The sequence below is a fragment of the Euphorbia lathyris genome, chromosome 3, assembly GCF_963576675.1.
Source record: "Euphorbia lathyris chromosome 3, ddEupLath1.1, whole genome shotgun sequence".
Taxonomy (NCBI): domain Eukaryota; kingdom Viridiplantae; phylum Streptophyta; class Magnoliopsida; order Malpighiales; family Euphorbiaceae; genus Euphorbia; species Euphorbia lathyris.
In genome coordinates this window covers 51,165,090-51,192,787 of record NC_088912.1, presented here as the reverse complement: position 1 = coordinate 51,192,787, position 27,698 = coordinate 51,165,090, and the positions used below count along the sequence as shown (strand labels likewise).

Sequence of the window (27,698 nt, the reverse complement as noted above, 5' to 3'; positions counted from 1 at the left end):
CCATTGGAAGGGGGAAAAGGTCCCATGAAATCTATTCCCCACATATCGAAGACTTCAACTTCTAATATGGTTGTGAGGGGCATCTCATCTTTCCTTCCTAGATTTCCTGTTCTTTGGCACTTATCACAACGAGTAATAAATGAACGGACGTCCTCAAACATCATAGGCCAAAAGAAACCGCTTTCAAATATTCTAGCAGCTGTCTTGTTAACTCCATTATGTCCTCCATAAGAACTAGAATGGCATTCCGACATTATGGATTTATATTCATTTTCACCAACGCATCTCCTAATTATCCCGTCACCACAAGTCTTGAACAAAAAGGGATCTTCCCAAAAATATTGTTTAATATCGAAGAAAAATTTCTTCTTTTGTTGGAAATCTAATCCTTCCGGAACAATATTGGCTGCAAGATAATTAGCAATATCTGCATACCATGGTGACATGGCACTTTTTATTTGATAGAGGTGTTCATCAGGGAAATCATCTCGTATACCGGTAGTTTTACCTATAGGACCGTTTTCATCTTCAAGTCTCGATAGATGATCGGCGACAAGGTTTTCAACTCCCTTTTTGTCTTTTATTTCTATATCAAATTCTTGCAACAATAAAACCCATCTAATTAGACGTGGTTTTGCATCCTTCTTAGCAAATAAATATCTTAATGCTGCATGATCAGTATAAATAATAACTTTTGAACCTAATAAATATGACCTAAACTTGTCACATGCAAAAACTACGGCTAACATTTCTTTCTCAGTTGTGGTGTAGTTTAATTGTACACCAGACAGTGTGTGACTTGCATAATAAATGACATGAAGTTTCTTATCTTTCCTTTGACCTAAAACACATCCGACAGCTAAATCACTTGCATCACACATAATTTCAAATGGTAGATCCCAATCGGGTTTAGCAATAACAGGTGCACTGACTAGAACTGTTTTCAATGTTTCGAACGCTCTAACGCATTCTTCATTAAAATCAAAGGTTGAATCTTTCATGAGTAAATTAGTAAGTGGTTTGGAAATTACAGAATTTTTTTTAATAAATCTTCTGTAAAAACCAGCATGTCCTAAGAATGATCTTACTCCCTTAACAGTAGTTGGAGGGGGTAATTTCTATATTACTGAAGTTTTTGCTCTATCTACTTCTAATCCTTTTTCAGATATTTTGTGACCTAAAACAATTCATTCGTCAACCATGAAATGACATTTTTCCCAGTTTAATACCAAATTTGTTTCTTCACACCTAGACAAAACTTTATCCAAATTTTCTAGGCATGAATCAAAAGAATCTCCATAAACTGAAAAATCGTCCATAAAAACTTCCATGATATCTTCAATGAAATCATTAAAAATTGCAGTCATACAACGTTGAAATGTTGCAGGTGCGTTACATAGACCAAAGGGCATTCTTCTATATGCAAATGTTCCGTAAGGACATGTGAAGGTTGTTTTATCTTGGTCATCCGGGTAAATGTATATTTGAAAGAATCCGGAATAACCATCAAGAAAACAGTAGAAAGCATAACCAGCTATCCTTTCGATCATTTGATCAATGAAAGGAAGAGGAAAATGATCTTTCCTAGTTGTTTTATTTAAATTTCTATAATCTATACAAACCCTCCAACCAGTGGTGGTTCGCGTAGGTATTAATTCACCTTCTTCATTCCTTACAACTGTTATGCCTCCCTTTTTAGGTACACAATGGATTGGACTAACCCATTCACTATCCGAGATAGGGTAGATGATTCCATTATCCAGAAGTTTAGTAATTTCATTTTTTACTACTTCTTTCATGTTCGGATTTAGGCGTCTTTGCCTATCCGCTTTAGGTGGCTTATCTTCTTCTAAATGAATTCTATGCATTACAATACTTGGATTAATACCTTTTAAGTCCGAAATTTGCCAACCCATACTTCCTATCCTATTTCTAACAACTTCTTTCAATTTCTCTTCTTGGACTTGTGTTAATTTGTTAGAGATAATAATAGGTAGAGAATCGCCTTCGCCTAAGAAAGCGTACCTCAAATGACTTGGTAATTCTTTAAGTTCTAATTTAGGTGGAACTACAATTGAAGGCGGAACTGATCCATCTTCTCGAATCAAAGGTTCTGGGTCCTTATCTTCTAGTTCCTCACTCATTATAGGTTCTATTATTTCTGCTTTTTGAACAATGTCATTTACACATTCTTCAATTAAATCAAGTTTCATACAAGCGAAATCTTCCATAGGATATTTCATCGCTTGGTTCATATCAAACTCAATCTTATCATCTCCTATTCGTAAAACTACTTTCCCTTCCGACACATCAACTAGAGCACGTCCCGTGTTCATGAACGGTCTACCAAAGATTAGCGGACAATTTACATCATAAGCAAAATCTAAAATAACGAAATCGGTAGGAAAAATAAATTTGTCAACTTTAACTAAAACATCCTCAATTATACCGTATGGTCTTTTAGTGGTTTGATCCGCTAATTGTAAAACCATATTGGTACGTTTGATGTCTTCTTCTAAGCCTAACTTATTAAAAATAGATAATGGCATCAAGTTAATGCTTGCTCCTAAATCACAAAGACAACTTGGGAATTCTATATCGCCCAATTTACATGGAATGGTAAAACATCCGGGATCTTTGAGTTTTGTGGGCAAATTGCTTGACACAATCGAACTGCAATCTTCAGTTAGCGAAATGGATGAAATTCCTTCCCAACTGATTTTCTTTGAAATTAAATCTTTGAGGAATTTACCATAATTGGGAATTTGCGTAATTGCATCCATAAACGTCAAATTAATATGCAAATTTTTAAGTTTGTCTAAAAACGTTAAAAGTTGTTTATCATAGTCCTTATTGCGGACTTTGTGTGGAAAAGGTGGTTTGGGTACAAAAGTTTTTGTACTAGAGTCAATTGGTGCATCTTTTTGTTTTAATGTATCCTCTTTGGGCTTCGATAAATCAGTTCCAAGTAAAGTCGAATTTCCGGGCATTTCCGGGCCTAAGTAGTTTTTCCCTGAACGAAGAGTGATAGCCTTAACATGCTCTTTCGGATTTTCTTCCGTATGGCTTGGAAGACTTCCCTCTTTGCGGGATGGAATTGATTTAGCGAGTTGTCCAATTTGAATCTCCAAATTATGGATGCTAGATGATTGGTTTTTAATAAGCTGATCGAATTTATTCTCGATCCGTTTAAAACCATCGTCGTGATTACTTATTTTTCCGCTCATAGCATCAATGAATTTGTCGATTTTAGAAGATAAAGTGCTAATCGTGTCTCTGGATTGATTTTGATAATTGGTAGTACTATTTTGATTAGCATTAGCATTATTATTATCCCTCCAGTTAAAGTTAGGATGATTTCTCCATCCAGGATTATATGTATTGGAATAAGTTTGGTTTTGCCCTTGGATAAAATTTACCTGTTCAATTTCACTCATACCTTCGTAATCCACATCTGTTTGGATTGGTTTACCATTAGGATCACACGGTGCCATAAACCTATCAATTTTGTGCGATAAGAAAATTGGGCTTGCAACATCGCTACTGGATCAAGATTCATTATACCTTTAACTGATGAAGTAGTTGAGGCTGATGGTTTTGTTGATGGTACGTGTCCACGTTCCGCGGGCCACATACAGCTGTTGATTGCCATTTCCTCCAAAAGTTCTCTTGCTTGGCCAGATGTTTTCTTCATGAATAACCCTCTAGACATAGCGTCCAATGAACCTCTAGTTGTAGGATTTAGTCCATTATAAAATTTTTGCATTAAAAGTTCAGCGGGCAATTGGTGGTGTGGGCATAAACGTTGAAGTTCTTTAAAACGTTCCCAAGCCTCATAAAGAGTTTCACTATCATTTTGAGAAAAAGATGTTAACTCTTTAATGACTCTTGCGGTTTTTGCTAAAGGAAATTTTTTTGATAAAAATGCTTGGGCTAATTGCTCCCAAGTCTCAATTGATGCGGCTGGCATAGAAGTTAACCATTCTTTGGCTCGATCCTTCAAAGTAAAAGGAAAAAGGCGAAGTTTGATTGCTTCTGCAGTTACATCAGTAATTTTAAAAGTGTCACAAATTTCTAAGAAATTTGTCAAATGGGTATTAGGATTTTCGTTAGGTAACCCGTAAAACGTTACATTATTTTGCAACATATTAAGCAATGCAGACTTAATTTCAAATTGGTTTGCATTAATTTGGGGTCTAACTATACTGTTTGTTACACCGGCCACTCCTGGCCTAGCGTAATCCATAAGTGTGGTCATAACTTCTGGCTCGGTAATTTTAGTTTTTATTGGGGTTTTGTTTTTCTTTTTCTTTTCTTTCTTATTCTTTTTAAGGGTTCTTTCAATTTCTGGGTCAATAGGATCTGGTGACGTGCCCGAACTTCGAGAACTGCGCATGAACTTGAAATTTCGCACGAACCGAAACTACCTACAAAACAGAATTTGAAAAATAAATATGTTAATAATTAAAAATAAATAAAATGTAAAAGTTTGAATAAGTATGAATAAACCTAGATTCGTAATAAAACACAAAAAATTTAAAATTTTGTCAAAAATTTTGGCATTCCCCGGCAACGGCGCCAAAAACTTGTTGAGCGATTTCCGCAAGTGCACGGTATTCGCTTGTAGTAATAAAAGATATCGATCCTACAGGGAACGTTTTTTAACAAAACTTATTTTCAATCGGTTAAATTTACTTTAAGGTTTATAATATAGAAAAATCGTTTAATCGGTTTTGGTTTTGAAATTGCTAGAGTAAGAATTAGATTAGAGTATGAAGATGTTAGAAGATATCTGATTTAAGAATGAATTTGCAAAACAGGAACGTTTTAGTACTTTAAAAAAAGTAAACAAGTATATTTGTTTGCATTAAGCAAAGAAAACAACTTTAAACTTTGTACGAATTATAAAGATGAAATAAATGACGGAACCTCTAATTAATAGGCTTTGAACGCGACAAAACCCTTATCCGGGATAATTGCCCTTAACCAAATTAAAACTCTACCGAGATAATAATTTGCCTAAGTGTTCAACAAAGTTTCCTTGTAAAGATGTTGAATTAAACTACGTTTTAATGAAAACACCAGCAGTCACTTTAGTGGATTGGTTACCATAAGTGTTGCATAAAAATCTATCGAATAGAACGGACTTTATTAGATGAAATATAAATTGATACAAGTTTACTGAGAACATGGAGCATTGAATTCTTCGACAGCGTGCAAGTGAACGGGTTGTCAATCCTTTCCTTGGGTTTCGTTAGAGTTTGTTAGACTCAGGGGCGAATCCTCTACTCAATCTTCTCGTTGAATCTTCGTAATAGAGACTGGGTCGGTCCACTACCAAAATGTAAACTAAACTGGAACAATGTCTAAACGCTACTGAATTTGTTATTATTTAGTAAACAATGTGTGTACATCATATTGCTTTTGAACAGAATCGAAATCTAACTTCTGAATCACTTGATTCGGAATTTCTGCATAAATTCTACACTAATCTCTTTCTTCTACACGTATAACATTATCTTTCAACTCTCCATCAACTCTTTATTTATAGATGTTGAAGAGTCTTGATTGAAGTGCCGTGTCCGTTGTGAAGGATCATGTCCGCTGCGAAAGGACGTCTTTATCCACCCGAACGATCGCGTTTCGTCGAAAACGAAAGTGTGTAACTAGGCCTCTAAAATCTCCTGCTCGTACCGAGAATATTAAATTCTCTACCGAGAATGGGGGAGCATCAATTGTACTTCAGACGAAGGGAAGGAGAGGCTGAGGGACGCGTGTCGAGACCGTGAATAGTGGGGGCCGCGGTCGCGGTACGGAGCATTTTTCACTTTTTCGCTCTCGTTCGTGTCCTCGACTTGGCGTTATTAATTTTCGTCGTCTTCGACTCCTTTTGTAGGGCTTTTCTTCTATTTTTGAGTTCTTTTTACTCCTATTTGGATTTTACCAAATATTTATGTACCTTGCATGAAAGAAACATATTCGAGAGTAAAAGCTTTCTAAATGGTTATAAATATCATAAATTCGTAGCAATATTAATGTAATTATTGATGATATTTTAGGTATATTTTGGGCTTAACACTTATGTATACATTGTGATAATCAAGCAACGATTGAGAGACCACAAAATGGGATATATAATGGTAAACATCGACACATGCGTCATCGACATTACTCCGTTAGACAACTGATCTCAACAAGTGTTATTTCTGTTTGTTGAAACACAATTTCGACACTAATTTTGATTATGACAAAAATATTAAAAGAAATTAATATTCCTATAATTAGTAAAACATTATGTTGATTTATTTGGACTAATGTGTTTGTTAAGTGTATGTTTGATTAAATGAGATTAAGAAAGGAATATACACAAAGGCCTTGAAATTGGATCAAAGGCCCAAGGATCAAATTCAGCCCAGTAGCTGGAAGGATCCAGAAGCAAAGTCCATGCCACAAGGAAGACTTATTCCGAAAGATAGAGATCAAGGCATAGAAGACAAGATCAACATTGACTCTGGACCACTGACATTGTGTCTCTATATAAGGAAAGAAGTATAAGGAACAGACGACTTGTACCCTAGTCAACTTGGAATCATTACTGTTGGTCCCTTGTAAGGTTGCAAGTATAGTTCCAAAGGGGGGTTAGGAACTATTTAAACTTTTTCGCAATTAGGGCAGACTTCTTTTTCTAAGGAAAAAGGTTTTAACAGCGGCGCTGAGTAAACAGCAAGATACTGGCTTAGTCAACTGGTGACTAGGTCAGTTTCTTAGCTTGAGTCAGGAGATAGCACTTAGAGTCTATTCCTGAGCTCAGACGTTTAACGCGCACAACTCAACTTGACCTCTTTACTTGGTCAGTTTTTGGTTATTTTAAGCAAGCAATATAAATAAGGAGTTAAAGGTAAGACATACTTTACTCATTAGATTTATCCAGGTTCGGCTTCTTCTAAGCCTACGTCCTGTCCCCGGAACACGTTCCGAGATTTCGAATCTTCTACTGAGCTCTTTAAAGGTAGAGCCTCAAACCTTTTACAATCTTAGCAACGGAGTATAACAAGAGTACCTTCCTCTATACCTCTACTCAATCCTAATCTCTCGCTGAGTACTCAGCCTCTCATTTCTATCTTCTAGAAATGATAAGTGTTTTGTCCTATACAAAGATTTGCTAAGACACTTTAGACGATTGAAATAATCACTCTAGACTTTTACATAGATATAAGAATTGTAGTGTAAGATTTTCTTTGCTTCTTTGCTTGCAGAACTTGTGTAGAAATTTGGTCAGCGTAATGGCTTGATCAAGTTCTGTTATTGAGTGAAGCTTCTAATGGCACTATTTATAGAGACGTCTGGGCATCGGTCATTTCGAATTTCGAAATAACCATTGGAGGGAAACGGCTACCTGTCGTTGTCATCCTGACTTGCTCAGAGCTCTCGGCCAATCAGAATTGTGTATCTTCTGTCCTCGATCAGCTCAGCAGACTGTCTCTCCTTTTATGGTAAAGTCAACTGGACAGCATACTGTGTCGTCTGAACTTTACCCAAAGTAGAAATACTTTGTCTGGAAGTTTTCATTTGCCAGCTGCTGTCTTATACGCTTTGTCGAGACTACTCAGCAGCTTCATCTTGAAGTTGTTCCCGAAGGTCTTCTAGATCCTTCTCTTGCTGAGTTGCATTTTGTCCAAAGCGACAACGTTTTAACAGACGCGGGCCGAGTTGTACTGAGTTGTTTGACTTGGGCTTTAACACTTGTATTGGGCTTGGGCCTTTTAATTCTTGTGTCTTATAAACAATTTAACTCAACATTGAACAAACACATTAGTAGAATAAATCAAAGCATTTAAACTTAGTGTGTTTAGAATATGTATTTCAATTATACTTAAACAATTTTGTCAAATCAAAATTATGTGGAAAGGTGTTTCAACAAACTCCCCCATTTTGATGTTGGCAAAACTATTCAGCGAAGAACTCAGTATTGAGCTCCCCCATGATAGTTGACCTATTTCAACTTAGCAAACTCCCCCGTAAGGGTTGAGCTACTGACTTAGTTTTACTCTAAACATTTAAAGGTTTAATTCGAGTAAGTCTAAGGTCAGTTTTTCAGATATAGGCCAACTTATTAAACATATTCTATTTACTCAATATTAAGCGGAAGGTATAATCATATAGAGTGCGCTGAGTAATTTGTTCAATGAGTTCTTAACAGACAATGTTTTATAAGCACATAAGTCAGTGTCAAACATGTTATCAGCATTTGATTCAGTCAATAAGATTTATAAGTAGAAAACATAGGTGATTTAATTGAAGATACGTAATGACTCAGTACACAGTAACATATATTAACATATATCATAACTCAGGAATAGGAATAAAAGATGCAGATATGATATATTGATAGTGGTCAGTGGTTACACAAGAAAAACTTATAGATAAGGCATATAGATTACATCTGACTTAGTCTATATTGAGCTAGCCTATCTATTTCTTTTTCTTGTTTTAAGTCTGACTTCGCTCATGCTGAGCTCTAGCTGCTTTATCTTTCTCCCCCGTTTTGTCAGCATCAGGAGGAGGAAGTTTGAAAGCATCAGTTAAGACAGCTCGAGTCAGTTCTTTAGACAGCTCCTTAAGTTTGTCAGCGCTTTCATTGACGCCGTCAAAAATTGCAACTCCATCAGTTGATACCTCTGCGGGTATGTTGAGGTCAGCAGCACTGAGCATATTGACGCTAAACGTTTGAGCTTTGCCTTGCCAGATGAGAGCTTCAGTAAGACCAGCAAAGATTTGGTGAAAGGTCTTTAAAAGGGCTGTGTCGTAATACTGACGTTGAATATTGTTATGACGAATGTGGTTGAAGGTTTGTTGTATGATAGACTGCATCTCATTCTGCTTCATTGCGTCAGTATCCATCTCTTGCTTATTCAGATTAAGCAAGTGAATAGCCTCACCAATTTGCTCTACTGAGCACTGATTGTAAGAAACCATTTGCTCGTTGGTCTTGAGTTGCTCAGTGTGAAGCTGAGCAAAGAGCATCTTGACTTCAGAGGAAGTGGCATGGTTGGGGTTCACAACTGACAAGTTCTGGATTTGTTGTTGTAAGGAGGTCAAGTACTGCACGGTTGTCAGCTGGATCTCAGCCAGTTTGGCGATTGAATCTTGCTTAGCTTGCTGTGCTTGGAAGGTAATGATTACATTCAGCAAGTCCTTGAGTCCCTTAACTTCGTTGAGAAGTTGAGTGACCTGGGAAAGCTGAGTATTCTCAAAAGTTGAAGACCCAGCAGCAGCAGGAGTGGACTGTTGAAGGTCTCTGATCAATGCTTGCACTGAGTCAATGATCTTTTTGCCGGACTCAGTGGCATTCAGATAGCTTTGTGAGCCTTCAGGGACATCAGTGTGACCGGAAGGAAGAGGAGTGAAAGGAGTGACCTGGTCAGTGATTGGAATAGTTGTACCAATCTGCACTTGAGTTTTAGGTATAGTTGATTGATCGGCAGAGAGTTGAGTTGGAGAAGTGGTAATCCGAATACTGTCTGTGCTGACGGTAGAAGTGTGTGTAGTCAGCACCATGCTTGAAGAAATAGCATTCACAGTAATCGGCTCAACCTGACTGGTTGAGGTGGCGGAAGCATTTTGGTCGGCATGTTCCTGTTGAGAAGAAACAGAGGCTTGCTTTTCTAAGGACGCTGAAGCAGTAGGGGGTTGTTGGCATTTGAAAAATGTCAGCTTGACTGTAGAGGGGTCCTTAGTTGTCTTTGAGATGACAAAGTCAGGAAGAGTTGGTGGTGGCACAAGAGGTTCACTGACTTGCTTTTCACTGGCCTTAACCAACTTTCTTCTTCTAGGAGGTGGAGTGATAGTCTGAGTAGGATCTCCTGAGTGAGAAGGAGAAGATTCGTGTTGCTCATCAGCAGGTTGGTCAGTTTGCACTTGGACTTGATCAACATTGTGTTGGTCAAGTGCTTGCTCTTCTTTAGCATCCAACCCAGTATTGGCCTGCTCAGTTTCATGCTCACTGGCTGTCTCCTCAGAGTCCTCAGCGTCATCCTGACCGCTGGCTTCTTCTTCTTCTGCCTCTGTACTGTCACCATCAAGTTCTTCCTCAACTTGGGAGATGAAGTGATCATCCAGTTGTACCTCATGTTCGTCATGCTCAGCTTCTGTACCTTGACACTGGGTGAAGTGAGAGTCACCCGGTACAACGAAGTCAGTAGGTATGGCATTGAGGGGAGTCAGTGTAGAAGGCTTCTGCTTTTTCTGAGGTTGCTCAGCAGTTTCCTCAGTTCCAGGCTCACCTTGCCTGCTTCGTTTCTCAGCTGACTTACCAGCTGACTTCTGTCTTTTTGCTGGAGACTCAACATCTTTGGAAGGAGTCTCATCAGTTTTTCTTTTGCGGGAAGCTGGGGCCTTAGTCCTTCGCCCTTTCTTTGGCTCAGCAGTTCCCTCAGCTTGTCCAACAGCAGCAGCATCAGCTTTACCTTTCTTCAAGGGTTGTCCAAATTTTAGTGCTCTCAGCGAGGCCGCTGTGATCTCAGATCCTCGAGTCTTCTCCTCACCTTCGAGATCAATCTTGTGGTCAAGTAGGATTCTGGTGATGAGTGATCCTAGCCTCAGCGTACCAGTGCTGCGTAGGAAGCCAACGACGAGAAAAACTGGCATGTTGATTGGAGTGTACGTCAGCATATGCCATATAAAGCACTGCTCGAAATTTGTTGCTGATGTGGTGCAGTTGATCTTTGGGTAGATGAAGTAGGTCAGCAGGTAATGAGCCATCTTCTGGTGCTGACCCATAGAGGAAGCTGAGACTTCTCCTGAGTGGCCCTCAGGTTTGCAAAAGTTGTGTGCATACCCAGTGCCATCCTGATCTCCAGATCTTCTCAGCCTCGCTCCCTCAGTTTTCAATTGGAGCAAATTTCCTAAGTAGAGAGGGTTGATGAAGATCGTTTTCTCTTTCACCACAGTGCAAAGATAGTCAGTATTATCATTTGCAATGCGAAGGTTGTGGTAAAATTCCCTCACAAGGTCAGGGTAAGTATGATACCTAACAGAAAATAGCGCAGTCCATCCGTTCTGTGAAATCCACTCACAGAAGGGTTGTTCATTTTGCACGAAGTCTTCAGATACCCATCTTGAGGGCTCAACTTTCCATTCACGGACGTTTTCAAAGACCTTTGAGTAGGTCCTGACCTTTACAGGCTTTTCTTGACCAGCTTTTCCTTTGCTGGGTGAGGTTACTTTGGTAGGTTCCGGCACAGAGGTTTGCCTGGAAGTGTCATCGGAGCTGGGCTTAGAGTGGCCAGCACCGGAGATGTTGTAGGTAACCTTAGTCATTGTTGAGGATGGGAAAGCTTAGAGAAATTTTTAGAGAGAAAGAATTTCTTTGCCAGAGTATTCGATAAGCGTAAAGAATAAAAATGGGGAATTACCCATTATTTATAGAGGTGAGAAATGGATCTTATCGAATCCATGTGTCAGTTTTGCCTCGGGATTGTGAACCGACAATAATCCTGGCATTTATGACACATTCGGTGCGTACGTCATCCTAGGTGGCTATACGCGTGCTTTTGCAATGATTCTAACAGATCTAACACTCAGCTTTTAGAATGCCAAGCGTTTGGTATTCTGAGTGGTCAGTATTGCATTAATGGGATGATTTCTAAGTTTAAGTTTATACTAACTTACTCAGTGTGCAAGTTTACTCAGTATTTGCTGTTTAATTAATTTCAATGAGTACACAGCAAAAAAAATCATTCAGCATAATAATTCACTCAGCATGCATATTCATTTAGTTCAGGAATTTACTGAAGAGGATTAAACATACCAATAGCTTCTCTCAGTATGCTGAACTGCTCACGAGCCAGTGGCTTCGTGAAGATATCCGCAAGCTGTTCGTCCGTTGGGACAAAGGTCAGCTTGATCTCACCCTTGAGTACATGGTCTCTAATGAAGTGATGTCTGATGCTGACATGCTTCATTCTACTGTGTTGAATTGGGTTCTTTGAAAGATCAATTGCACTTTTGTTGTCACATTTGACTTCAATTGTCTTCGTTTGAACACCATAGTCTTCAAGCTGTTGCTTAATCCATAGGACTTGAGCAACACAATGACCAGCAGCAATGTACTCAGCTTCAGTGGTAGACAAGGCTACTGACGCCTGCTTTTTGCTGAACCAGGATACAAGACAGCTTCCTAAGAAGTGACATCCTCCAGAGGTGCTTTTACGTTCTAGCTTATCCCGTCCATAGTCAGCGTCAGTGTATCCGATGAGTGTAAAATCATGAGTATTGGGATACCATAAACCTGCGTTCACTGAGCTTTGCAAATATCTAAGGATTCTTTTTACAGCAATGTAATGAGATTCCTTAGGGTTAGATTGATATCTAGCACAGTAGCATACTGAAAACTGAATGTCCGGTGTACTGGCTGTTAAGTAAAGTAGAGAGCCTATCATACCTCGATATAATTTGCTGTCTACTGACTTACCATTCTCGTCAGCGCAGAAGACAGTGTCAGTGCCCATAGGAGTGGATATTGGCTTGCAATTCTCCAAGTCATATTTCTTTAATATCTCATTGGCATATTTAGCTTGACTGATGAAGATGCCATTCTTTCCTTGTTTAATTTGAAGACCGAGGAAGAAGTTGAGTTCTCCCATCATGGACATTTCAAACTCAGTCTGCATTTGTTTGCTAAACTCCTTGCACATTGATTCGTTAGTTGCACCAAATATTATATCATCAACATAAATTTGGGCCAGCAGGGTATCTTTACCCTTTCTCTTAATGAATAAGGTTGTATCAGCTTTACCCCTGACGTAATTTCTAGTCAACAGGAAACTGGTCAGCCTCTCATACCAAGCACGTGGTGCTTGCTTGAGGCCGTACAGAGCCTTTTTGAGTTTATAAACGTGGTTAGGGAATTTAGGGTCCTCAAAACCTGGAGGTTGATTAACATAAACCTCCTCGTTTATAACTCCATTAAGAAATGCACTTTTGACATCCATTTGGAATAATTTAAAGTTCATGTAAGATGCATATGCACATAGAATTCTAATTGCCTCTAGCCTTGCCACTGGGGCAAAGGTCTCACCGTAGTCAATACCTTCTTGCTGACTGTAGCCCTGAGCTACAAGCCTTGCTTTGTTCCTGACTACATTTCCTTGTTCATCCATCTTGTTCCTGAAGACCCATCTTGTTCCAATGGTCTTTTGACTCTTTGGATGAGGCACTAGCTCCCATACATCGTTTCTTCTGAATTGATCGAGCTCCTCTTGCATTGCGTTCATCCAGAATTCATCTTCCTCAGCATCATCGAAGTTCTTAGGTTCCTGTACTGAGACAAAGGCTACATTGCTGAGGTACTTCCTGAGTTGATTCCTCGTCATCAGGGTATTCCCAGCAGAATCAAGGATCGCACTCTCTGAGTGCCCTCTTGGGATCCTTATCTCTTTAGGTAGATTCATGTCTTGTGCTGTCTGTGTTTCAACAATCTCTGCAGAAGTAGATGGGTCAGTAAAAGTAATCTTAGGTTCACTCTTACTCTTGGTCAGCCTTTTCGTGAATGACTCAGTAGCTGGTTCTTGGTCAGCGGTGGTTACTAAGTGTGGATCATCTTTGGTCAGCGGCTGGTATCTACCTGCAGGGTTAGTTTCGTCGAACTCTACATGTACTGACTCTTCTAAAACTTGAGTTCGCTTATTAAAAACTCTGTATGCTTTGCTGTTTGTTGAGTAGCCCAAAAAGATAGCCTCATCAGCTTTTGAGTCAAACTTTGCTAAGCTATCTTTGGTATTTAAAATAAAACATCTACAACCAAAGGCACGAAAGTATCCAATATTGGGCTTTCGTCCTTTCCAAAGTTCATAGGGGGTTTTCTTGAGTATAGGTCTAACTAGAGCCCTATTAAGAATATAGCACGCTGTGTTAACAGCCTCTCCCCAAAAATACTTTGGAAGCCTATGCTCATCCAGCATTGTCCTGGCTATTTCAACCAGAGTTCTGTTCTTCCTTTCTACAACCCCATTTTGCTGAGGTGTTCTAGGAGCAGAAAAATTATGGTCAATGCCGCTGGCTTCACAGAATTCAACAAACTTTTGGTTTTTGAATTCTCCACCATTATCACTACGGATGTGAGCTAATTTTAGGTCTTTTTCATTTTCAATTTTTTTAACCAAATTTGAAAATGTCTCAAAGGTTTCATCCTTGCTGGTCAGCAAGATGACCCACGTATACCGAGAGAAGTCATTTACAATGACCAAGGAAAATCTTCTTCCACCCAGACTCAGCGGCTGGACTGGACCGAAGAGATCCAAGTGTAGTAACTCTAACGGACGCTTAGTTGAGACAATATTTTTGCTATGAAAAGATTGTTTGGTTTGTTTTCCAGCTTGGCAATTGTGGCATAATTGATCTTTTTCAAATTTAAGTTCGGGCAGTCCCTCAACCAATTGCTTTCTTGCTAGTTTGGCCAGGAGGTCCATGCTTACATGACCAAGTCTCCTGTGCCATAGCCAGGAATTCTCTTCCTTTGATACTAAGCACACAGTTTTTGAAAACTTTTTCTCTCAGTCTAGCATAAAGACATTATCTATGCGAGGGGCAGTTAAGATTAACTCATTTGTTTTACCCTCGTATATTTTACATCCAGTAGCATCAAATATAACTTTTCTCCCATTGTCACATAGCTGAGCTACGCTGAGTAAGTTATATTTGAGTCTGCTGACTAGGGAGACAGATTCAATAGTAGGATTACCTCCGATGGTTCCTGACCCTACTATCTTACCCTTCTTGTTGTCTCCAAAACTTACGCTCCCTCCTCGTTTACGCTCAAACATGATGAACTGAGTTTCATCACCCGTCATATGCCTTGAGCATGCGCTGTCAATATACCATATCTTTGACTTCTCGGCACATCTCAGGCTTACCTGCATTGTAACTAGTTACTTTTAGGTACCCAATTCTTTTTGGGTTCTTGCTTGTTAGGTGCAATAAGTAAAGTATCATATTTTATTTTATGGCGGCATACATGGACAGTATGGCCATTCTTTCCACAGAAGTCACAACTGACCTTCTGTTTAGGATATTTGACTGACTTGTCAGCACCCCAGTGCTGAGCGTGCCAGCACACCTTAGTGGTGTGTCCTTTCTTCCCACAAAAGTCACACTGGACTTTTCGCTGGGGATTCCATCTCTGCTGAGTACCTTGGTACTGAGTTCTTAGAGGAATGTTTCTTTTATTTGGAACCTTTAGTTGGTTCTGGATAGTTGTGACGTCCTTTCTCAGTTTCTTTGAAACTGACTGGACTTCAGAGACAGACTCATGTATGATCTTCATGTTATCATGCAGAGTTGTATTGTCCTGAAGAAGGAATCTGAGGTCACTCAGTTTGACCTCTTCCACTTCGTCACAGCGCCTGCTGAGTGCTCTAACTTTCTTATTACACTTCTTGACAAGTGTGTAGAGATCACTCAGGGCATTAACCATATCGTTTCTGAGCTGGGGAAGAGAAATTACCTCATTTGATTGCTCATCGTCATCTGATGCGACGGATAGGTCAGCATGCTCAGAGACGCATGGCTCAGCAAGTTCGTCAGCCATGAAGCATATCTTCGCTGACTCGGTGGCCTCAGTTTCTGTGGATGAAGACTCATCACTGTCACTCCATGTAGCCACCATTGCCTTTTTGCCACTTTTCTTGTCTTTCCTCAGTGTGGGGCAGCTTGACTTAATATGGCCGGTTTGATGGCACTCAAAGCATGTAATGGGCTTTGAGCTGTCCTTTTTGTATTTGTTGTCGCTTGAGTCAGCTTTATACTTATCAAACTTTCTGTAAGGCTTCTTAGAGTATTTGTCATTTTTCCTGAATAGCCTTTTCATCTTCCTTGTGAACATAGCCATCTCCTCATCATCAGTTGAGCTCCCGTCAGTAGAGTCAGCTTTCATGACAAGGGATTTCTGCTTCTTGTCTTCAGATTTTTCCTTCACCTCAAAGTTTTTCATGGATATCTCATGGGTCAGCAATGAACCGATGAGTTCGTCATATTTGTAGGTGGTTAAATCCTGAGCTTCCTCAACTGCTGTCTTCTTTGCTTGCCAATCTTTAGGAAGACTCCTGAGTATCTTTTTGACTTGTTCTTCCTCAGTGAAGATTTTTCCAAGTCTCTTGAGCTCATTAATGATGTTGGTGAACCTTGCATTCATGTCTGAAATGCCCTCATCATTGTTCATCTCGAACAGTCTCATCTGTTGATTCACCTTGGACTCCTTTACTTTGTTTGTTCCCTCGTAGGTGACTTCCAGCTTTTTCCAGATCTCTTGTGCCGACTCACAACCTGAGATTTTATTATATTCTGCAGCATCGAGCGCACAGTGAAGCATATTGATAGCCGAAGCGTGATTTTGAAGCTTCTTAAGATCATCCTATGTCCATTTGGCCTCAGCTTTTACAACTGTTTGGCCAGCCACAACTTCGACAGGTACAAATGGGCCTTGGACTATAGATAGCCAGGCACTCATGTTTGTAGCCTGAATGAAATTTTTCATCCTATTCTTCCAGAAGGTATAGTTTGACCCGAAGAATAGGGGAGGCCTAGTAATAGACAGCCCCTCAGGCAATATCTAAGTTGTTTGGTTTCCAGGGAGAAACCGAGTGCTGTTTTCGCCCATGGTAGGGATCAGCTCAAGGTTGTTAGACCTTTTACAGTGAGCTTTTAAGCTCTGATACCACTTGTTGGTACCTTGTAAGGTTGCAAGTATAGTTCCAAGGGGAGGTTAGGAACTATTTAAACTTTTTCGCAATTAGGGCAGACTTCTTTTTCTAAGGAAAAAGGTTTTAACAGCGGCGCTGAGTAAACAGCAAGATACTGGCTTAGTCAACTGGTGACTAGGTCAGTTTCTTAGCTTGAGTCAGGAGATAGCACTTAGAGTCTATTCCTGAGCTCAAACGTTTAACGCGCACAACTCAACTTGACCTCTTTACTTGGTCAGTTTTTGGTTATTTTAAGCAAGCAATGTAAATAAGGAGTTAAAGGTAAGAAATACTTTACTCAGCAGATTTATCCAGGTTCGGCTTCTTCTAAGCCTACGTCTTATCCCCGGAACACGTTCCGAGATTTCGAATCCTCTACTGAGCTCTTTAAAGGTAAAGCCTCAAACCTTTTACAATCTTAGCAACTGAGTATAACAAGAGTACCTTCCTCTATACCTCTACTCAATCCTAATCTCTCGCTGAGTACTATAACCGAGTACTCAGCCTCTCATTTCTATCTTCTAGAAATGATAAGTGTTTTGTCCTATACAAAGATTTGCTAAGACACTTTAGACGATTGAAATAATCACTCTAGACTTTTACACAGATATAAGAATTGTAGTGTAAGATTTGCTTTGCTTCTTTGCTTGCAGAACTTGTGTAGAAATTTGGTCAGCGTAATGGCTTGATCAAGTTCTGTTATTGAGTGAAGCTTCTGATGGCACTATTTATAGAGACGTCTGGGCATCGGTCATTTCGAATTTCGAAATAACCGTTGGAAGGAAACGGCTACCTGTCGTTGTCATCCTGACTTGCTCAGAGCTCTCGGCCAATCAGAATTGTGTATCTTCTGTCCTCGATCAGCTCAGCGGACTGTCTCTCCTTTTATGGTAAAGTCAACTGGATAGCATACTGTGTCGTTTGAACTTTACCCAAAGTAAAAATACTTTGTCTGGAAGTTTTCATTTGCCAGCTGCTGTCTTGTACGCTTTGTCGAGACTATTCAGCAGCTTCATCTTGAGTTGTTCCCGAAGGTCTTCTAGATCCTTCTCTTGCTGAGTTGCGTTTTGTCCAAAGCGATAACGTTTTAACAGACGCGAGCCGAGTTGTACTGAGTTGTTTGACTTGGGCTTTAACACTTGTATTGGGCTTGGGCCTTTTAATTCTTGTGTCTTATAAACAATTTAACTCAACATTGAACAAACACATTAGTAGAATAAATCAAAGCATTTAAACTTAGTGTGTTTAGAATATGTATTTCAATTATACTTAAACAATGTTGTCAAATCAAAATTATGTGGAAAGGTGTTTCAACAATTACCTCATTTGTGTTGCCTCTGTCAAGACCCAGAAGCGTGTTGTGTCCTGGATGAAATGAAAAAGAGAAGCTCAACGATTGGCTGAGTGCACTAAGTACTGAGGATGAAAGCGACGATTATTTTGAATTTTGAAATCACCCGCCTCAAAGTGTCACTGTAAAAACCCCATCATTTGCTCATTTTGGACTTAATGATCAACGCTAAAATCTAGAAAGAATCATCTTTGAAGTTCCAAAAGCAAAGCAAAAGCTCATACACATTTACTGTTTTCATTCTTGTAATATAGCTTATATTTTTTTATTATGTTATGAGTAAGAACAAACTTATCAATAGCTTAAGAAAGTTCAGAAGCTCTTCTATCCACTTCGGTTATAGGTGAATAGCAAGAGAAGTAGATAGATAACTGAGTGTTGAGTGTAAAGGATGGTACTTTACAGAGCCTCTGTATCTATTATAAGGGTTTGTGCTCTACCTATTGGAAATAGTTCATTAGTGGATTAAAACCCAGAAGAAGGTATTCTGGGGAGTGGATGGAGGCAAGAGGTCAAACCAGTATAAATCGATGTGTAACTATTTCTCTAATCCTTTCATTCTAACTTATTTATATTGCTCTCTTTTTGTGTTTAAATCTATAACTTGAAGGAAAATAGACAAGACTAGGCACATCGGAATAATAAAATTTTATCTATTTCACTTTTCCAAGATCTGTTAATTGTTATTTCATATAAAGAAGGATAGAGTGAAATACCTTATCTGACGAACTATCTACAGTTGCAAACGAAGTGCCCACAACTCTTATATTTAATCCGTGAGCCACGAACAATGATTAACACCGAAAAAGAGAACTGTTAGTAATCAACCTTAATGAATAGCAATCGCAAGGATTGCCTCTAAAGGAATCGACACAAGATCAAAGAGAGAGTAAGAAAGATAGTAATTAAGCCGGGATGATTTTGGAACAATTCCTTAGCCTCCTGTTATGTGTTGGCCGAAATTCTATAGGGAGAGGGTCTATTTATAGACTTCTCAAATCCTAACCCTAGTTGTATTATTTGATTAATCAAACAGAATTCAATTCGGAATAGAATTACTAATTAGATAATTAAATAAATATTTATTATTATCTAAATAATAACTAATTATATTTAGATAATATCACTAATCTAATTACTTATTTAATTTATATTAGGGATAAATAATTAGAGTTATAATCACATTAAAACCTCTAATTAGTATTATCAGATAATCCTATAATTTCATTTACAATTATATTCTAATTATAATTATCAATCAAATTAATTTATCCCTAATATAAACTAAATTTCGGCCCATGCTACTATGTCCCATTAATTACCATTTCGTCCTCTAGTTCCAAGTCCCATGTGCGACCCATTAGGTTCTTATTGCTACTAGCCATATATAGCCTTTGAAATTTAATTCATCCTCATTAATTTCAACATGTATATAACGGAATGTCTTCGCAAGCTATTACTGGCAGAACCTAAGACATTCTCCTAGTGCAAATAAGAAGTCAGGTTGAATACTAACGTTAACCTTTCCGCATTAGGTGCAGTATAATACGATCCTTCATCAACTATATCATGTGGTCAATTCCTTATAACCATGGAACGTGTCAAGGTTACATATAACGAAGAGTCCGTTTTTACTTGTACATGTTGAATTTACCCTGAAAGATAAGTTAAGTGAAATTTCTATTTCTACTCTTAACTGTATCATATTGCAAGGATTTCAGTCAATTCACCACAAGCGGCCATTTGGATATATCTTCCATTTATCAGGAGTGACGAATGCTCAATCTAACATTAACTATTTTGCAATTACTTTATGTGATACCCAACCCTGCTCTCACACACCCTAGGGCCTCCCCTGTAGTGGATCGTGCTCGCACAGAATCAAAGCATCACACTCCATAATCCAGAATCACTAATTAATGAATGTTTGAGTCTGAGGATTAGTTATAACTACTAAGGATTAGTTATAACTACTAATACTAATGAGATGAACAGTTGACACTTAGATAAATCAATCCATGCTGCTATCTCAAGTCGAGTCCCAATCCTAATGAACTCCTTCACCGGATCCATGTAACTGTCTAGATATCTTTATATCTAAAGCTTGTGAGATCAGCTCTCTGTCTCGACAGAAAACACTATTACATGCAAGTCTCAACAGTAATATGCCAACCCCTATAACACATTACTTGACTTGGGTTGATTTTAAGTCTATTGGTCTATTATAAAGTATAGTCTCACTTCATGCTTGTATGAACACTTTATAACTACTTAAATAAACTTAGGATTACTTTCTTTATGAAAGATTAATGCCTTTTATATATAGTTTCAGTTATGCTATATATCTGATTAAACAAATGATTAAATAAACAATTTATTCATAAATATTCATATCCTAAAACAATTATCTTTAGGACACTAAACTCCAACATTCTCCCACTTGGACTAAAGCAAATTGTTTCTGAAACTAATACCAGAAGAACTAAGATGTCGATCATGAGCTCTTTGTGGTAATGGCTTGGTCAACGGATCTGCAACGTTGTCCTTAGTAGGTACTCTTTCTATTCTCACATCTCCCTTGGCTATTATCTCCCTAATGAGATGGTATCTGACGCGCCTCAGCGGCGTCGTTCACCGCTGAGGCCGACTAAGGGATAAGTGTACCCCATCGTTATCAAGTAATAAAATCTGGAAAGTCCAGGTATCGAATCCATAGGACTTATTTACCACAAGTATCGAGCTACTTGGTCTCAGGTGTTATTTAGGCTGTGTGGGTTTTGAGTTGGTTTTGTTTAAGTTAATCTACTCCTAGTTGAATTATGCTACTCCTAGCTAAGTTGTACTAATTCGAACTAAGTTATTCTACTCCTAATTAAGTTAAACTACTCCTAGGTGATCTTTCACTAATGCAATTACCCGAAGGAACATGGTATGAACAATAACGATGAAGATAGATTATTAGGTCAATAGATTAAAAACCTAATCTAAGTCACTTGTATTTAAGGCGATTAACCCTACTTACCCTCCTAAAGTCCCTAGTGCGTGATTCCCTTGTAAGGCCGAAACTAGGTCTAAGGCTCAATAATTTTGGCTTAATCAACTAAGAGGTCGTCAATCTCCTAGGCTCTGACTAGGTCAGATTCAGCTCGCAATATGTGCCTACTAGATTTTGGGGCTTTTGAATGAGTTAAACCAATTGAATAAAGCATAAGACAAAGATTAAACAAATAACCATAGAACAAAACATGTAACACCCTAGCCGTATATCACTTAGTTTTAACACATATCAGACAATATTGATTCTATATCTCATAGTCATTCAAAACATACAAAAACACATACATATATGTAACCATTTAGATTACAGACTTTATTTATGATTACATATGTTACAGACTATGTTTGTAGTTCACCCAAACTTTAAATATTCTACATGCTAGGAATGAGAGGAGAGAGCGCGAGATGGAACACAGCCAACCGACCTTTCATCCATGCTGTCTACAATATCTGAACTTTCTAGAAACTCTTGGTCATCTACTTCATCAACCAACTGAAAAATTTAGCGATATATATGAGTCGCCACTCAATGAATATAAACAATCAATGAATTATAAAGCACATACACATGTACAAATTCATGCATATGCAAATGATAAGCCTTTTCTTAATTTTGTTGTGACACCACCAGCTAGAAACTTCCCGGGATCAAGTAGCAGGTAAACGGTAACACAGGTATTGCTGTATAGCCTCGTAATTTCATAATTCGATCTTTCGGCCCACATAATCAAGTAGTCCATATAAATGACCATATAGGTCCAAGTAGTCCATATATTTGACCATATAGGTCCAAGTAGTCCATATATCTGACCATATAGGTCCAAGTAGTCCATATAATCAAGTAGTCATAAGTGCCTAAACCGGTATGCCACAGCGCCATTTACGTTTTATGCAACATGTACACATACTTTGCATTTAAGTCATTCCATCACAAGTACTTCAATCATTTATCAATTCACATCAAACATAGCAAAACAATGCACTATATCACCAAGTAGCAAGTCATATCAACATTTCAATCACAACTTCAGAAGCCAAAATATTCATATCATGTTTATACTCACAACGAAGCCGCTAGCTTCCTTGACGGTGACTTGTACCTTCCTCCTTCAAAGTTTTGAGTACCTATACGTATAGGTTCACATATGATTAAAGAGACTTCATTTTTTATTTACCAAATTTCATTTTCTTATTCTTCTTTTATTCCGTAAACTTCAAGATCACATAATAGTTCTCAATAACCCGTCCATACCAAAAACCTTGTAACTCTCTCTATACTAAACCAACTTACCTAATTCTTGTTTTGTTATACTCCTGACTCATATATGAAGATCATATAAAAAATTTATAATTTTTCCAGAACCACCCGATTTATGGCAAAATTTTCTTTGGCATCCTATCTCAGCATCAATGCACATGTACCAGTTTTGCTAATTTAATCATAACTTAAAACGTATAACTCCTATTGCTCTGATTATTTTTGGTAAGAAAACTAGACATATAGAGATATAACATATCCAAATATCAAAATTTTAAGAGCTCTACATAATTGCCAGTAAAATTTACAAGTTGATCCTGTTTCAGCATCTATGCAACACAGCACACCTACACTTCCTTAGTGATTTTCTCACTACTTACTTATCCAATCCTAACCACACTTTACAGAGGTTTACTCAACACATAAAGGATCAACTTTCACTTTTATACCTTCCTCAAATTCGGACACTAAGATGTCCCAAACTATACAAAAAGAAACAACTCAAGTACTGATTGCAGATTAGACCTAGTCTGATTGATACTATCATATCTCCTAGTATACTTACCCAAATAGCATGAAACGAATTCTGGAATTTAACTAAGACATAACCTTGAAACTTTCTCTTCTTTAAGATTCTCAAAATCGGACTCTAAAGACATGAAATTGAGTGTACAAAACAAGTGAACAGCATACCTTCTTCTACCTCTTCTTCTACCTCTTCTTCTTCTCTTCCTTTTTCTCTTTTTGTTCTTTAAGGAATTCTTACCCAAAAAGTTCAGGATAAATCTGAACTATATCCTTTGTTTTTTTATTATATTTATTAAATCATTATGTTTATCCATCTAGGTTAGCATTATTACAAATTTATCCAAACCAATTTGTGTATTTCCAACTACATCCCCTTTCATTGTTACACTTATGATTAGTGTTAACTAATACTATAATTAATCAATTATCATGCTAATTATGTATTTGTTAACTACTCTAGTTTATGTGCTTTGAAGACACATTTACCTTTATTTTCTACATTTACACGTTATCCCGATTTTACACTCTATTTGAATCTATCATGGGGTGACTGACATGTAAGATGTAAAATTTTCTCTAATTAATATCGTGTAATGCACGTGTCTAAATGTCATGAATGCAAAAGATTGAGATGTTACATTTCTCCTCCTCTTTTAAAGAATTTCCTCCGAAAATTCATTACCTGATTCGTGAAATAAGTATGGGTACTCCTTCCTCATCCTTTCTTCAGTTTCCCATGTAGCTTCCTCTACTGAATGACTTCTCCATAGTACCTTAACTAAGGGTATCTCTTTGTTCTGTAATTGTTTGCTTTTATACCCAATGATTGCTACTGGCTCTTCCACATAACTAAGATTATCAACAACTTCAATTTCTTGACTACTTAGAATATGCGTAGGATCTGATCGGTATCTTATGAGCATACTTACATGAAAAACATCATGGATCTGAGCTAACTCTGGTGGTAATGCTAACTTATAAGCAAGAGGACCAACTTTTTCAAGAATTTCATACGGTCCAATATACCTTGGACTTAATTTACCTTTCTTTCCAAATCTCAGTACGCCTTTCCAAGGTGATACTCGCAGAAATACTTTGTCTCCCACAGCATATTCTATTTCTCTCCTGTGCTGATCAGCATAACTTTTCTGTCTATCCTGTGCTGCTTTCAATTTGCTTCTGATTACCTTCACTTTCTCCATTGTATTTTGCACAATCTCAGGACCTTCTAAAACACGCATGCCTTCTTCATCCCAGTAGATTGGACTTCTACATTTCCTTCCATACAATGTTTCATATGGTGCCATACCTATACTGCTATGATAATGATTGTTATAAGCAAATTCTATCAAAGCAATATATTCATCCCACGCACCTTTGAACTCTAGAACACAAGCCCGAAGCATATCTTCTTATGTTTGAATCGTTCTCTCTGACTGGCCATCAGTTTGAGGATGAAATGCGGTACTAAAATTCAATTTTATGCCCAATGCTTGCTGTAAACTCATCCAAAACCGTGATGTAAATCGGGGGTCTCTATCAGATACAATAGACAATGGTACTCCATGTAATCGAACAATTTCATTCACATACTTCTTCGCCAAATTCTCAAGTGAACAACCCCATCGTATAGGTAAAAAGTGAGCTGACTTTGTCAATCGATCCACAATCACCCAAATAGCATCATTCTTGCCTGGAGTTCTTGGAAGCCCATAGACAAAATTCATAGTGATTCTTTCCCACTTCCAAACTGGTATTGACAAAGGATGCAATTTTCCCACTGGAGCTTGATGTTCAACTTTTATTTGTTGACAAGTCAAACATTTAGAAACATATTCTGTTACATCTTTCTTCATCTTAGGCCACCAAAAATGAGTCCGTAAAGTATTGTACATTTTTGTCATACCGGGATGCATGGCGTATGGAGCAGTATGAGCTTCTTCTAGAATCTCTTTCCGAAGATTATCAACATCTGGCACACAAATTCTTTGTTCTAACATCAAAGCACCATTTTCAATCGTAAAATTAGTACTTTTTCCATTTTCAACACTCTCCATTATCTGCTTCAACTTTGGATCTCGGGTCTGAGTTTCTTTTATCTTATCCTGTAACATTGGCCTCACTTTCAAATTGGCCAACAAAACTCCATCCTCATTCAAATTTAACTCAACATTCATAGCGCGGAGTTGCACCAAATAAGGGAATTTGGATACCTGAACATTAGCCAACATGCCACTAGATTTTCTACTTAAAGCATCTGCAACCACATTTGCTTTTCCAGGATGGTATTCTATAGTGCAATCATAATCTTTTAATAATTCCAACCACCTTCTCTGTCTCATATTCAACTCCTTTTGACTCAGTAAATATTTCAAACTCTTATGATCAGTGAAAATTTGAAATGTTTCTCCATACAAATAATGTCTCCAAATTTTCAAAGCAAACACCACAGCAGCAAGTTCAAGATCATGCACAGGGTAAGATAATTCATATGGTTTTAATTGTCTAGATGCATATGCAATTACCTTACCATGTTGCATTAAAACACACCCCAAACCTTGATGAGATGCATCACTATATACCACAAATCCGCCTGTGCTAGTAGGAATTGTCAAAATTGGAGCAGAAGTTAACCGCCTTTGTAACTCTTCAAAACTTTTCTGACAAGCCTCTGTCCATTGAAATGACACATTCTTCCTTAATAACTTTGTCAATGGAGCAGCAATGAGAGAAAACCCTTCAACAAATCGTCTATAGTATCCAGCTAAACCTAGAAAACTCCTTACTTCTGCTACATTTTTCGGTGTTTCCCAGTTAACTATTGCTTCAATCTTCTGAGGATCTACTTGTATACCCTGAACAGAAACCACATGTCCCAAAAATACAGCCCGATCTATCTAAAATTCGCATTTGCTGAATTTTGCATATAACTGCTTCTTCCTCAATATCTGTAACACTATTTTCAAATGTTGTTCGTGTTCCTCCTTACTCTTTGAATACACCAGGATGTCATCAATGAACACAATTACAAATTTGTCAAGGTACTTCTGAAATACCTTATTCATTAGTGCCATAAACGCTGCTGGTGCATTTGTCAACCCAAACGGCATCACAAGAAATTCATAATGTCCATATCGAGTTCGAAAAGCAGTCTTTGAAACATCTTGCTCTGAAATTTTAAGTTGATGATACCCCGATCTCAAATCAATTTTAGAAAACACACATGCTCCCTGTAGCTGATCAAATAAATCATCTATCCGAGGTAAAGGATATTCAAGGATTCACAATCTATATGCAAATGTGATGCCAGATTTGATGATATAAATGAATGAGAGGATCCTGGATCAATTAATGCATAAGCTTCGAGATTGCAGATTAAAAGTTTACCTGTAACAACTTGTGGTGCATCAATGGCTTCTTGTCTAGTTAAAGCAAACGCTCGAACTTGAGTTGGATGTTTAGAACTCTGAGTTTCAGATCTACCAATGCCTCCTGTAGTACTTGTTCCTCTACCCCTACCTCTGCCTGCTGGTGCAACAATTCCACTTGCTCTAGTATTTTGCACTGTAGCCTCAGAACCCTCTTTCTCAACTTCTCTTTGTTTTGGACAATTACGTATCAAATGGTCTAAAGAGCCACAGTAAAAACATCCTCCAGTCAATTTCCTACATTCTCCCTCATGATATCTTCCACATTCATTGCATGTAGATCTCACCCCTGAGTTTTGTCTCTGACTCTGCCTTGAATAAGATGGAGCACTCATTCTCCCTCCTCTATTTGCAGAATACGCTCCTCTATTGGATAATTGGGAAGGAGACGAATTAGCCCGGCGCTTGGTAAACTTTTTACTTTGTTCAGCCCTAAAATCACTGTACCCCCGTTTTGATTTGAAATCAACTCTCTCCCTTTCTAACCTTTCACCTCTAATTGCTGCAGCTTTAAGTTTCACATATGTTTCAAGATCAGAAGCTGTAATTCTATTTCGAATCTCAAACATCAACCCTTCTTCAAATTGTCTGCATTTATCTTTTTCTGTTGCCACCAAAGAAGATACATAAGTTGACAACTGATTAAATTTCACTTCATATTCAGCGACACTCATTTTTCCCTTCTTCAAATTCAAGAATTCTCTCCTTTTATCATCTAAATACACTTCTGGCATATAGTTATTGCGAAACTCAACAACAAAATCATCCCATGTTAAAACAGGAGGCTGAACCGTACTGTTAGGAATAGTTTCCCACCAATCATATGCATCTCCCTGAAGTAAGAACACAGCATAGTCAAATTTTTCTTCAGGTGTGCACTTCATCAAGTTGAAAACCCTCTCTATCCTCTTCAACCATCTTTCTGCTTGTGTAGGATCAGTGGTACCAGTAAATTCTTCAGCACCTTGCCTTTTCAGTTTATCGAACCTCCTTTCCCTTTGAACCATATGATTCTGTCTCTGCTCAAAAGGAGGAGCTTGACGATGCAAATTTGATGTATGAGAATGTGCAGGTGATGCTTGTGCATTGTCATGTGGTTGATTTTGTGGTGCTCTTATAACAATTGGTCTGGCTGGTTCCTCTCTCCTCATTTCCATTCTGTTCCTATTCTCTTCACCAACTTCCACAAACCTATATGATTACAATCTCATGTTATAGACAATGCATATAAATATGATGTCATGTATGCATATGTATGTCCCTATGGTCATATCCCTGCTCTGATACCAACAAATGTAACACCCTAGCCGTATATCATTTAGTTTTAACACATATCAGAC

General features: G+C 38.1%; 1 long non-coding RNA gene and 1 other non-coding gene across 2 annotated transcripts; one reads left to right on the top strand and one right to left on the bottom strand.

Moving 5' to 3' along the window:
* Positions 1-3,782: 3,782 nt before the first annotated feature.
* On the top strand, positions 3,783-3,889 carry LOC136225032 (small nucleolar RNA R71). Its single transcript, XR_010686771.1, has one exon. It is a non-coding gene; the product is annotated as a small nucleolar RNA R71 (small nucleolar RNA).
* Positions 3,890-21,373: 17,484 nt separating this feature from the next.
* On the bottom strand, positions 21,374-23,192 carry LOC136223830 (uncharacterized). The gene is made up of 3 exons (XR_010686147.1): positions 23,096-23,192; positions 22,209-22,269; positions 21,374-21,637 (listed from the first exon to the last, which is right to left on the bottom strand). It is a non-coding gene; the product is annotated as an uncharacterized lncRNA (long non-coding RNA).
* Between the last annotated feature and the right edge of the window lie 4,506 nt (positions 23,193-27,698).